General features: G+C 50.4%; 1 long non-coding RNA gene across 1 annotated transcript in view; it reads right to left on the bottom strand.

Moving 5' to 3' along the window:
• Positions 1 to 12,256: 12,256 nt before the first annotated feature.
• Positions 12,257 to 12,537, bottom strand: part of LOC130682423 (uncharacterized) — a 1,836-nt gene continuing 1,555 nt past the window's right edge. Inside the window, exon 3 of the long non-coding RNA XR_008995630.1 lies at positions 12,257 to 12,386. This is a non-coding gene — a long non-coding RNA (uncharacterized LOC130682423). The remainder of the gene's footprint in view (positions 12,387 to 12,537) is intronic.

The raw sequence follows: 12,537 nt of genomic DNA, 5'->3' as shown, positions 1-12,537 counted from the left end.
TGTGTGCGTGCGTGCGTGCGTGCGTGCGTGTGTGTGTGTGTGTGTGTGTGTGTGTGTGTCAGTCAGATAAATAGGCCAAATTAGCCAAATATTTTCCCCGACGAGGAGAAAAAATTCCTCTGACAGGTTCCAGGGGCCCTCGGGAAAATATCAGAGTTAAGTAGAGGTATAAGCACCTTTTTGAACTTGATTCTGGGACGCCGTCAGAAGGAAGTTTCTTCGGCACTTGCCTCAATAAGATGATACGTTGCCAAGAAGCAATACTTATCCACTTAACCAGCATGACCACAAAATACCTCAAAGGCAAATACAGAAGGTTCCACAGTCGTGAGCAACGTTTAGCTTTTAGTCCTTTTACCGGGGGGATCTCATTTTCTTCAATACTCAGACGACTCCTTGAGACTTGAAGCATGAGAAACTGCTTTGATAAAACCATTAGAAAACCTTTTGCAATCTTTCAACACGAAGAGCAGCAGACTAACCGTTTGAGAAAACATTGTCTTGTTCGCCGAAAACAAAATTCGAATTTTGCCGTGTCCTTGATATCGAGACTCATTTGCTTTTATTTCACAGAGCATGACCATATCCGTTTTTCCACAAGCTTTCCACAACTTTCCTTACACATCCGTGTTCTCCCTCTTTAAAGAAACAGCTGTACTTTAGAACAAAGTTACTTCCTTTTATCCAAAGACCCGTTGTTTTTTTTTTTTTTAGCATGCACAAATGTTTTCCTCATGACTTCAAATACTTTTAGTTAAAATTCAAAATCGTTAGGAACTTGCAATTTTCAGTGAACACTGAGAAGTAGGCTATTGTAAGCCGTCACACTAGCCTTCTTTAGATGGACAAATTTATGAGCACCTTGACTAATTTCTGGAATCGTGTGCTTTAAGGCACAGTCCCACTAAGCACAGAATATGTCTGAACTGAGCAAAACTTTAAGATTTTAGGTGACGACAAAAATTCTCAGGCAGGCTGTCGGTGGGATTACACACTGCGACACACAATTAGTATTGAGCTGTTCGCTTGCTACACACTTAGCCGACTCATTCTTCACTATGCCAAACCTTGACTGAATGTGAGACAGAGTCAAGCCTCTAAGCATTTTATTCTGGGAAGATTTAGCAGATAACATCCACCTAAATGACTGCAGGTGAACGTAGGCAGCTGAAAATCCCAAGGACACGTCCCTTTCGGTTCCACTTAAATTAGCATTCACGCTTCACATCTTTTATTGGAATTTTCTGGAAGTTTTAGAACGCCCAATTTTCACAAGCGCTTGTCTGTAAATCCATTTTATTAGTACCATCCGGAGGTAGAAATAGATTTCTCATTGACCCACTTAGACACACACACCAACATACAGATTGAGATGTAATGTACTACAGCTAGCAATACTTTTCATGAGAGAACATATACACAGACAGACAGATAAACCGACACAAAGATTTGAGTTACTAATATATCCAATTGCCTTGCTTCCTTTTAGCTCATTTGACCCAAAGTGTCTCAGTTCTCAAGAATACACTCTGAAGGTGAGCAGTTGACATAACTGGGTAAAGGTTTCGACGGCCCCAGACTAACAGGGCTGAATGAAGGCTCTGAAATGATAGGGACTGTGTGTGTCCAGGGGGCTGGAAATAAAATGCAAGTACCATTCTAGCACCAGTCACTGAAAGCCAGGCCGTGCTGCGGAAGACAGATTTCTTCCGTTTTGGGGAGTCTAGTTTAAAAACAAAAGAGAACCTCCAAAATTTTGAAGATAATGAGCTCGATAAGTAGACTAGGTTTTCACCAAAAAGATTTAGAGAACGAGTCCCCTATTGTAGTAGTTCACAGGACTTTTGACTATTTTCTTTCCTTGCATTAAAATAGATTTGGCTGCATCACCTTATCAGACTGTCTACTTCTCTTGGGGGCCAAGCCTCTCCGTTCGAGAGTTTGTATTGAGGTCAGGCTTGTGGGCAGAAGAGAAGACACTTCTTCCTTTTCAGGCTCTGGGGACCGACATCCCTCCCAGTTCTTTAGAAAGGCAAGCCAGAGGCGTGTGTGTCTGGCTTTAACTTGAAGAGGAAGCTCCCACCTGGGAGAGAGAAAGACAGCCGTGCGACACACCCGGTCGGTCGGTCGGTCCGGTCGGTCGGTCGGTCCGTCGGTCGGTCGGTCGGTCGGTCGGCCTTTTCTCTGTGGGAGGGCGTCCCCTCGCTTCGCCCTGGAGCCTGGAAAGATTTAGCAGATACCATCCACTTCAATGCCTGCCGGTAAACTTAGGCAGCTGATTGTAGCAAGGACACGTCCATTTCGGTTCCACTTAAATCAGCCTTCGTGCTTAACATAACATCTTTTATTAGAATTTTCTGGAAGTTTTAGAACGATTGGTCATCACCTCCTCTGCCAGGCCCACTGGACTTGAGCACTCCTTACCAGCGTGGCCTGCACCTTGCCTCGATTCCCCTCTTGCCTTCCCACTGAGCAAGAGTCGCCTCGGAGCTCTGGATCTCGTGGGACCTTACCAGTGTGCTCCTCCTTTACGCCTTTTGGGAGTTTGGCTAGTTTTTGTGTACCCGCCCAGAAGTGGCACTCTTAGAGGATGCCAGGTAGTCAACAGTTCCCCTAGTTCCGTTGGATGCCTCGCTGGAAACTGGTTCACCCAGAGCCAGAGAAATGAAAGTCCAGGAGACTGAAAGTAGACCCGAGTGTTCCTATCCTTTCCCAGTCTGGAACTCTGGGCTGCTGCTGCTGCTGCTGCTGCTGCTGCTGCTGCTGCTGCTGCTGCAAGTCCCGTGTGTCCCGTCCACGGTGACAGCACAGCACGTCAACCTCACGCATGAAAGTAGATGACTCTCCCGATGAGAGGTGGAAGCTGATTTTCCTCACCAGAAATGGTTTACAGAGTCAACGTGCTAACGTGTAAGAGGCAGAGGCAGGCACCAAGAGAAAGAGACAAACAGTTCCTTCCGTCACTTGCAGTTTTTTTTCACTAGATCGTAAACTCCATAGGAAGGAGAACCATTTCCTTAGCTCTAATGCCTGGTCCAGACTAGCGACTGAAAACATATTTGGAGTGAACTGAACTCTGCATTGACTTTTTTTTTTTTTTTTTTTTTTTCCTTTGGTGTTGTCGTTTAGGTCCTTGGAACGCGGCAACCATTTTCGTGGCATTTCAGCAAGATGTCTCCACGGGATTACCAGAACTCCAATTTTGACTCTGATGTAAAATGTACATGTAGGTGCATTAAACTATCCGGGTGCCAGTGAGTCTACTGCAAACTCTTCCTCTCTGATTCTGATGCTTGATCCTTTAAGAGGCAGTTTTCGCACGGCTGCCCAAACGGCCTACATACGTGAGGGCTAGATGTGGACAAGCTTACTGAGAGTTCATAGGAAATCTTTCCTTGTGAACATTTTACTGACCCGGGTATTCGTCTCGTTGATTTACACTGCACATACCAGACAGGTAGGGTCTTTAAAAGTCCATATTTCTGCTTTGCTTTTCACGTTGAAAGAGTCCCAGTATTTTGGCCAAAGTATATACTTCAGGGAGTCCTTTTTTGTTTTTGTTTTTTGTGCCCACCCACCAGCCACCCCGTGCACTGTATTGACATCCGTGAAAAGTGTATCTCACATGTGTGTGGGGGTGGTGGGGGTGGGGGTGGGGGCGGGGGTTCAAAGTGCACATCCAAATATTGGAAGTCTGATACACTGCACTGTGTTCTGGAATAAGATGTAATATGCTCGCACCAGGATCACACAGACGGTATGCATCTGTAATAACTTCTCTGGAACCTATTCTATAGATTAAGATTCTTCTATTCAAACAAATACAAATATCAGATACGCTTCAGAGGAGTTGATGATGCTAACGGTCTAAGATTCAGAAATGAGAGGAGGCAAAATTGCTACCTCTGAAACTTGGAGAAACGAGGCACATAAATATCCGTCATGTAGCTGATAGGTATCCAGGATAGCCACACAAGATCGACGTCAAACCTCCATGGGGGTGGGGGGGAAACGCTTTTGAAATGTGAAAATAACCCGCGACTCAATGGCACAGCACACAGGCTGCTGTCCATTTATGCAGACACTTCCTGTCAGGAAGGATGGATCCAAGATCTGTCCATGAAAACCAAAGCAAAGGAAAGACTCGTGGATACCAGAGCAGACAAGAAGCACACACAGCAGAGGTCGAAACATGCGTTCATGCTAGAATCCAAACTTCTGATTGCGTGCCGTGTCACTGACGGAGGGCTCGCTGGAAATCCAGACGATGGTGCAAGAATCCGGGAAGGGTGATTCACAGGCGAGCATCCCGGAATAGTCCTTTTCCCCCTGACGAGCTACTTCCTCTCACCAGTCACCCGAGAACTGTACACGGAAACAACCTTGAGATACCGTGGCACTGCCATTCGATGGGCGGACGTATGTGAAAATCTAACCGAACCCCGATGCTTACCACGTTGCTGAGTTTGGAGCCGTGGGCTCTCTCGTCTCTGCTGGCGGCAGGGAGACTTCTGCGATCACCTCGGAGAGTGGTCCGCAACACCTAGTTTATTTGGAGATGCCAATGCACTCACCCATTCTGTGGGCATCGTAGGCGACGGTCATTCTCGCCATGCCAACTCTCCTCACGGAGACGTGTCCAGAAAGTTCACTGCAGTACTGCTGTTTTAACTGTGGAACCCTGGAACCAGTGCCCATTAGCAAATGGACCGTGCAAGAGGTTTGTTTGTCATCTTTGGTTGCCGACACGAATGAGTACAAGGTACGTGTACTACTTTGGCTTCCCCTCAGGAACCATGATGAGTTAAGAAATGGCCAAGCGATGTGCCCTGTGAGAAGGTTTCGTCGTTTCAGAACATGCCAAGCAAGACTGCTGTGACACATATACTAAAAGCCTAAGAACACACACGGGAAGGGTGAACACCCCAATCTGGCTCATGTTTACCTCCGCAGAAACAGGAGGCAAATGGGCTCAAGTGATGCACGGGAGGCCTCCATCGCCTCTGCCACGTGTTACTTCTTCCTGAAAACATATTCCATATGAGAAAAGTGGGTTTATGAAAGCTGAGTGGTGGTCGTTCTCCACACATTTTTGATATGCTTGCTACTTAACAACAGAAACCAAAATTTTATAGATTAAGGGGGAAAAAAAAAACAGGAAGTGATGTCTCGGCAAGCTAAGAATCCTTCTAAGTGTCACAAAAGCCACTGGCAATAATAAATACAGGAAACATCTCTGTATGCAGGAAAAGTGGGACGTATGCTTTATGCTTTCAGTCAAAGAAGGTATGAGACACAGAAATGCATTTTCACTGGGGGGGGGAGGGGAGGAGGAAGGGGGTTGGAGGGAGAGGGAGGGGCTGGTGGCAGAAAGGAAAGAGGGAAGGAAGAGAGGAATTGAGAGAGGAAAAGAAATGGTGTCCTAAAAGTGTGAGAGGCTGGTTCCTGAAAAAAGGAAATCTTTGGACGAAAGCTGAACATAAAGAAGAAAGTTGCAGAAGGGCTGTGAAAAGGAACCTTGGGAAAAGAATCGACGTGTGTGATCAGGCCAGCTACGATCTAAATGAGTTTCTTTAAGATGATTTTTAATAGCAGAAGTAAGCTGGCACAAGAATAAAATCTAGTTTTCTCTGTGTCAGGAAGACAAAGTGTCCTGGGACTATTGGTCTGCTCTTCCTATGTGAGAGACTGTGAAAGGGCTGGTGTGTGTGTGTGTGTGTGTGTGTGTGTGTGTGTGTGTGTGTGTGTGTGTGTGTGTGTGTGTGTTGTGTGTGTGTGTGTGTGTTGTGTGTGTTGTGTGTGTGTTGTGTGTGTTGTGTGTGTTGTGTGTGATGTGTGTGCATTGCCTTTAAAGGCATCGACTTTTCAAACGATTTTCCTGTGCTGGGTGTTGCCTTCATTGGGTCTTTCATTCGTTAAGAAAATGGAGTGTGCTTCCTAGTAAAAGAGCTGAGTTTTGCCAGCAACCGGGTCCCCTCCCGTATTTTGCCTGTGAAGACTTTCATTGTCCCTCTGGGCACACAGACAGCCAAGCATCTTTTTTCACAGTGTAGGAATGAATTAGCATGAGAATGGCCATCTTAAGGGCCAAAGAGCCGTTTTCTGAGTGCAGGACTCAGGAAAGGAGGAACTGGGTAAGGCTTGATAAACAGGTGTTGAAGAACAAGTTAATCATGGACACCGGGTTGCGGGCGGTTGCGACTCTGGTCAGCTTATCTTGCTGAACCACCCTAACATTTGAGGAGTGGTCTTATCTTGCTTTTGCTTAACCCCCAGGATGTAGCACAAGCCAAAATTTATGGAAAGTTACTGTGAGTCAGTGCTTTTCGAAAATGCCATAGAAACCCCTGGCTTTGAGTGCTCTGGGTCCTTGTGGAAACCCGCTGCGTCGGGCAGACACTTGGACCCCAGCTAGCTGGAAATAAACCTCGCTGTGTGACTTGCATTATCTTCTGTCTATTTGAAGAGGTGGTGGTCGACTCCGGACCCTAACCACAGTTATCCTAGTCTACGGAGTGTGTAAGTAAGTGCGAGTGAGAAAGAGAGGGAGAGGGAGCTGGAGAGGAGAGGGGGAGGGAGGGAGAGGAGAGGAGAGGAGAGGAGAGGAGAGGAGAGGAGAGGAGAGGGCGAGGGGGAGGCGGAGGGAGGGAAGAAACCAGAAACCTGTGTTGATACTTCAGACAAACTTACTCCAGTCCAATTCTAAGTGGCTAAACTGGTTTTGATTGTGTGAAGTTTCCACGGGAAACACTGTCCGACAAGATAGGCCTACAAAGCTTTCTGTGTGCTCTGTTTGTAGGTAGGGGTCCATCACTGCTTTGGAAATGATGTGGAACTCCTAGAAATCGGGAACGTTCTAGTCTCATCGGATCCCTGACGATGATGATTCTGTTACCCCACGATACGGCTGTCATCCAAACGGAGGCTCCCGTGGAAGGAACGAAACCTGGGCTTTGGGGACATGCCCTAGCTGACTGGCCCACCAAGGTGGCAGCAGCCACCGAATCCATAAAGCTGGTGGCCCAGGTGGATCCAGTGCATGCCTCTCTCCTACCAGCACACCAAACCCGATCCGAACCCCCTGGCTGTCAGACGCTCGACATCCTGATGTCTCTGCGACACAGAAGCAGCCTGGTCCCGACTCAGAGAGACATGAAGACGGGCTCCTTGGTGGGTGGGTGGGTGGGTGGGTGGTTGCAGACATCCACAGTCGGTCAGGGCCGTGGGAAACCCAATCCAACCCGGACAGTTTGTGTGCTGCCCAAAGAGACGGCTCAGCTCACCCCCACCCACAGAAGTTCTTTCCAACCTCACACGTTGACATATGTCCAAGTACTTCCTGTGATGCCCCGTGGAGCCAGAGCCCAGGGAGTCGACGCCTGGATCCGTGTTAACTAACCTTTAAACCCCCCACCCCCACCCCCCAAAATAAAATATAAAATAAAATGAAATGAAATATTACAAAGTGGGGGTGGGGGTGGGGTCAGGGGGAAGGCTAATCCACCTAGTGACCCGTCCGTCCGGCACTCCCGATCTGCCATCTCCGATTCCGCATGACTAGGAAGGGAAGCAGCCGCCGCTGCCATCGCAGAGCGGACCGCTTCCACCTAAGGGTCCGGACCAGGCCTGTGTGTCCTGAGAGATTCACAACCACCCTCCTTCGTATCCCTTAGATTTCCTCTCCTGTCGTCATCCTTCTGAGCACTGCACATGAGGCGTGGGGTCCCGGAAATCTCAAGCCCAGGCACCCTCCTGAAATGCCTAAAACGGTTGGGTTTCATCGGGCTGTCGCTCTTATACCAATAAGGGCCCTGAGGGATCCAACCCCGACTTAGGGGAGACGGCAGAATGACGGTCGGGGTCACGGGGCTCGTGGATGAAAACCGTCTTACCGACGGTCTGTGTTGCTCTACCGTCACGGGTGCTTGGTGTTATTTCCTGGAACCTTCGTACCCGTTGTTCCTCGCCATGATGTCAGCCTGGGAACGAAACCACAGACAGCACAATGCTTGCCTGCTGGACAGAGCGAATGAGCCATCTAGGCCTTTCCCTGAAAAAGATGCTCTTCCTTAAGGAAAGGAAATTGAGGATCCCTGATGAGGACAGTTGACGGATAGATAGTATAGTTCATCCTCTTCTCTCTCTCCCTCTCTCCCCCTCTCCCTCTCCCTCTGTCTCTGTCTCTCTCTGGCTCTCCCTCCCCGCTCCCCTCAGCCCCCACCCCCTTCCTCTTCCCCTCTTCCTTCCTTCCGTCTTGTCTTGTTGCTGCCCTGGACTTGTCACGGGCCGGGAATATCTCATCTCATCCGAAGTCATGTTTCAATCGCCCTCCTCCGAGGGGCATGACCTCCTTGGGAATGAGCTTTCCTAGCAACAGGGGACGGACGATGCCCTGACCATAAAAGGGCCTAGGTAAAATAGAAACATAAAACACACGTTACAGCTCTACAAAAGATCGTGACGAAAAGGGGGAGTGGGGGGCTGGTTAGGAAGGGGTGAGACAGCCAGCCCAAATCAAGCCACAGGACAGAGGGCTGCGGAACGGGGGCCGGGGGGACAGGGAGAGGATGCCGCTGGCCACCGGCTAGGCCGGCCAGGGGCCAGGTCGCTCGGTGGCCAGCTCCACATTTCTGACATGCAGTCGTTGCGGCCACTGTCCAGACGGACCCCAGAACCACTGCACCCCCCGCCCACACACCTTGTGTGGGACCAGCGTCTGGCCATCCCCCACGAGTCGTCTACCAGCCTTGTCTATGGACGGACTGACCAACCAACCACCCGTTCCCGGGCTCGCCCCGCTGGAGCCAGCCATCGTCCCAGGGGAAGGGAAACGACTTTTTTTTTTTTTTTTTTTTTTTCCCCCCTGGAGGCGGGTGTCCCCGGCCCCGCACCCTCCTAACCACGCCCCGTTTCTTGAGGCGGGTGGACATAGCGTTCCCGTGAACCGGGCCTGCCTGCTGGCGAAGCAGACCATTCTCGTCCCCATCCCAGGCCTCAAGTCCAGTCCTCCTCCCGGCTGGCTAGCATCTGTCAGGGCTCAAGAAGCCTTTCCGTCTCCGAGATCCGTCCTCTCGGTCGCTCTCCTGAGAGTTCTGAGGACTTGTCAGCGAGGAGGGGAGTTTGGCTTTGCTCATCCCCACCAAGGGTACCCTAGAACATCAACTGTTCTGTTCGAAAACACACTTGGGCCAAGGTCCCTGGCCAGCAGATCCCCTCGGCTTGAGGAAGTGATCTCTGAATCAGGCAAGCACGCCACCTAGTGACGAGAGAGAGAAGAGAGACGACAGAAAGGGAGGGTTTTTCTCAAGGCAGGGCAAGGAAGGAAGGAAGGAAGGAAGGAAGGAAGTCTTCCAAAGAAAACGGTTGTTATTTTTATTATGATTTTGGATGGGGTCACCTCCACGTGGGGACGAAAGTCTCCTCCTCCATCTCCCAGGTGGGTGGTTCCACCTTCTTGTGGGTGGGGAGGCATCCATGACCTATGTCTCTGACCGACCCAGGCTCAACCAGAAAATTCCTGACTGTCTGTCTCCCTGGCTAGAGTCGGGGCTGGGGTGGGCTGGGGGAGTGGGAGCGACCATGACGTGAGGCATGAAGCCGCGCTGCTGGGGTGAGTCCGCCTAGCCAAAGCGACCCCGCTGTCGGGCATGTGTTTTTCTTGCCCTTGCCCGCAGGTCCCAGAACGAACGGATCGAGCGGCCAGGGGCGGCAGGGCGGGGCCGCCGCCGCCACCGCCGCCCCCCAGCCTCAGTCCCCGGGCAGGCTGACGGTCACATCCGGGTCCCGCCCCCACCCCCACCCCCACCCGTTCCCCTCTGCCCTCTTCTCATTCAGAGGAAGGGGAAGGCGGGAGGTCACCGAACAGCCCTCCCTGTGTCGTCCACAAGCATCTCATCCCCTTGACCCCGCTCCGTCTGAGATACCAACTCGGCTTTTCCCCTGTGCAATTTCCCCGGGGACCAGGAGTTTAGTTCACCCCCCCCCCCTCGGCACGAAACCCCCAGCTTTCGGTTCCCACCGAGTCAGCCGGGCTCACTCGGGAGTGGGGGAGGGGAGGGTCAGGGACGATCGACTTCAGCGGGCTTCCTTCAATCGCTCCTTTCAAATGCAGAAACTTCCCCCCGGTCCAATTCAATGGGAGCATTTGACTTCCCCCTCGGGGCTTCTCTCCATTGAATGTCTCTCTTCAACTCCCCCACCCACAGGCTGCAGCATGCAAATGGCGGGGGGTGGGGGTGGGGGATGGGGGATAAGGGCGGGATCTCTTGAGATACGCCCCTGAAAGCGGAGACCGAACTCAGCCTCCCTTTCGTAACCCAGGCAACCCCGTGAACCCTTTGAGAATCCTGGGCGTGGAGGCTGACGCCATACAAGATGTCTTCCCTGGAAGGGTCGGGGTGGGGCTGTGGGGGTGCTGAGGGCGGTTGGTGTGTGTGTGTGTGTGACCATCCGAGTCAAAGGGGTTGGGGAAGGGAGGGGCCGGACGCGCTTTGCAGATCTCGTCGCCGGTTCGCATTCCTAGGCCGTACCCAGGCTCAGAGGGAGTGATCAGGGCCGAGGGAGGCCTGGCAGGGGGTGGCTCCTCCACCCTGGCTTGTGGGCCCAGAGATCACACTCACTCCTAAAGCAACGCTGTTCTAGGACCGGGTTTTCATCGTCCATCATCTTCCAGATCGATGGGGCTCCCGGCCCCCACCGCCACCGCTCCCCGCGGGAAGTCCTTGGTGTCATCCCACACGTTCACGGTGTTGTTTGGGCAGCCACATCTGGGGAGGTCTCTCTCCCTGTGCAGTAGGTGAAACTGTCAGGGGGAAGCGTTGTGTATTGCGCTCGGTTTTGGTCCCTCCCCGCCGCCAACAAGAATCGAAGGGCAGAGACACAGTCATGAAGCACAGTACAAGTTTTATTGATAGTTACCTAAAGAGTGAAGAAGTGTGGACGGCCTCAGGGAGGAGAGGCAACCTGAAAGGTTTATTATGTTTTATTGAAAGAGAGCAAGTTGGAGAAAGGGGTGGCTGAGGGAGCCATGCCATTCAAGCTGTGTAGCAAAACTCAGGCTGGAAGAAGACCCCCACGAAGCAGGGGCCTTTGCAGCCGGCTCCCCCTATTACCCACCTTGATTTCGCTTTTTTTTTATTATACTCTTGGCCTTGCTTTGACCTGCCTTTTCGCTAAGGGTTAACTAACCTCTGCCGAGCAGTGTGGAAAGGATGAGAACATAAGTTTCCCAGGAGCTTTTCAGGACAGTGCTCCTGAAGAACGGAACACGCCGGGGCCCAATGGCGATCTCAGCATAAAGTACCGAAACCTACCGTCAGTCAAACATTGACCACCCCATTTCCACTGAGAATACCCCCCTTTTATTGTTACCATGCTAGTGAAACTAGTGATGGAGAGTTTTATAGAAATAGAGTTACGAGAGAATATTGACTTGAATAACCCTGTCTGACACTTCATCAATCTTCTCATCTTTTCTTCCTTCCCTCTGCTACTTCTATTAGCTTTTTTTCTTTCTTCCTTCCTTCCTTCCTTCCTTCCTTCCTTCCTTCCTTCCTCCCTCCCTCCCTCCCTCCCTCCCTCCCTCCTTCCTTCCTTCCTTCCTCCCTCCCTCCCTCCCTCCCTCATGACAGCCCTTGACTAGCATTTGTGCCTTACACGTGAAATCAACAAATCCCATAATTTTTCAAGAAGTAAAGATACTGCAAGACAAGTGCTGGGCCTGGAAGCCACAGGGCATACATCTGCCAAGAAGGAAAAAGCTAACCTTTTCCAAGAATATGGCTTCTCTCTCACTTACCAGCTTTACATCTCCCTGTATGGCCCCGGAAGATGGCTGGCTAGCCAGAGACGGGTAAGATTCGTCAAGGGAGGAACAACCTAAGACAGGCACGGTCGTAGGCAGGGGGGCCGGCAGGCAAGAAAATGGGGACCAACAGAGGGGAGGCTTAGAACCTCCCCCCTCCCCCCACCCCCCAGGGTTGAGAGAAACCTTCTGCAACCTTGGATGTTTTGCTGCCCTCGTCTGGTTTGGATTAAGACCTAGTCTATAGGCACAAACCTGATCATCGACACTTGCTCTCTTACCGCACTCAATCATGCCTTCCTTCTATCTATCTCTTGCATTTACCTACTACGTCAATATTTTATTAGAATTACATATCAAGTATAAAAAAAAAAAAGAATAATCGTACATCATACTTGACTTGATTGTTTATAGTTAACACACAGAAATAGTTTCTATGATATGAATGCCCTTGCATCGTTCACCATGTAAGAACTTGTTTAGTCCCTTCGGTAGTGGAGTCATGGCGACCTGTGTCTTATGTCAGGGAGATGTCGGTATCCACACAGAGGAAGGGGAAATGTAGTTTGCTGCTTACTGTGCCCTGCAGAGGGGTGTATAATGAAGATATGAGTTTATGATTTTAGATTGATTATAAATTTATTAAAACTTGTAAGAATATTTTTGTGGGAAAGAAAGAATCCTAGCTCACTGTGGCAGTAGGTGACCTGAATTTCACCCTAAGCTGATAGACT

Source organism: Manis pentadactyla, unplaced genomic scaffold (genome assembly GCF_030020395.1).
Source record: "Manis pentadactyla isolate mManPen7 unplaced genomic scaffold, mManPen7.hap1 scaffold_488, whole genome shotgun sequence".
Lineage (NCBI taxonomy): Eukaryota > Metazoa > Chordata > Mammalia > Pholidota > Manidae > Manis > Manis pentadactyla.
This window is presented reverse-complemented; position numbering and strand designations above follow the sequence as displayed.